The 1,282-nt window shown below is 42.0% G+C and overlaps 1 pseudogene; it reads right to left on the reverse strand.

Annotated features, from left to right (window-relative positions):
- Positions 1 to 242: 242 nt before the first annotated feature.
- On the reverse strand, positions 243 to 361 carry LOC126482434 (5S ribosomal RNA; annotated as a pseudogene).
- Between the last annotated feature and the right edge of the window lie 921 nt (positions 362 to 1,282).

Raw genomic sequence — 1,282 nt, forward strand, 5'->3', positions numbered from 1 at the left:
CTTTTTCTCTCTGACAAAGCGCTTTATATTTCAGACACGGAAATGATAATGAAAGATTTTAAGTCATGCAACACCCTAAAGAAACAAGGATTTCAGCATGAAGTTGTGAGTCTAAAAACAAAGCAAACATCGTCCGAACACTCCTTGAAGGCCCAACGGTACCGGCCGACCGCCGTGTGCTACTACTTATCAGTCAAGTAGCTCCTCAATTGGCCTCACAAGGTCTGAAGTGCGCCTCGCTTGGCCAACAGCACTCGGCAGACCTGGACAGTGACCCATCTAAGCGCTAGCCAAGCCCGACAGCGCTTAACTTCGGTGATCAGATGGGAATCGGTGTTACCACCGCGGCAAGACCGTTGGCGAATTTGTGAGTTATTCTGTTGAATTTGTGTCATTAGACGATCCATTTGACCTCACAGGGAATATCGAACATTTGTGGAAATTTCTGAAATCATCGATAAAAAGAGAAGGGCATCACGAGATAGAGACGATCTCTGCCTCTTCCAATTCCTATGTTTCTACACCTTGAGGTTCCTTGGAAAAATTAACTAACGCCCCCCCCCCCCCCCTCCGATACTCACCTGATATTTATGACTGACAAAGCAAGAGTGTACCCGATCCATGGAAGAAAGCGTTCTTCAACATCAGGAATTTTGTCTCGCGAGTAAAGTAAGTAATGTTACTACTTTCATTAGTAATTAATGGTAACGTAGTAAATTTTTGTCTTTTGTCGTTGCTCTAGCGAACGCTGTAAACAGTATCCATTACCCGCGCCATCAGAGTCATGTAGTCTATATATAGGCCTATCGTTGGGAACCCTCTCGTTCGATCGGCAATCGTTCTTGTAAATTACCCTACTGTCCCTAAAATGATAGATACATAACATTTAGTTAGGATAAATAATAATCTCACACTCTTAATGTGACCGTTTGTCCTGTCACTCTTGAGTGCTGGTTATTCTTCATGTTACTGTCCCTGTTAATACATATCGATAAAACAAATACACACCTTACTAAACTGAGATCACTCTATCGAAAGAACAGGAAAAATCTCGGTTTAAAAAAATTATTTTATTTCCAATGGAAAATTAACCGACGCTATCCGTCGATACTGGGGGTCGCATAATCGACGTGATGAGCAGTATTTATTTGTCCTGGCTCTAGCTACACACTGCAAAATTGAAAGTGCATATAACAGCAGAAACACCAAAGGAAAAGGATCAGAATTTGTGAGTTATTCTGTTGAATTTGTGTCATTAGACGATCCATTTGACCTCACAGGG

This window comes from Schistocerca serialis, chromosome 5 (assembly GCF_023864345.2).
Source record: "Schistocerca serialis cubense isolate TAMUIC-IGC-003099 chromosome 5, iqSchSeri2.2, whole genome shotgun sequence".
NCBI lineage: Eukaryota > Metazoa > Arthropoda > Insecta > Orthoptera > Acrididae > Schistocerca > Schistocerca serialis.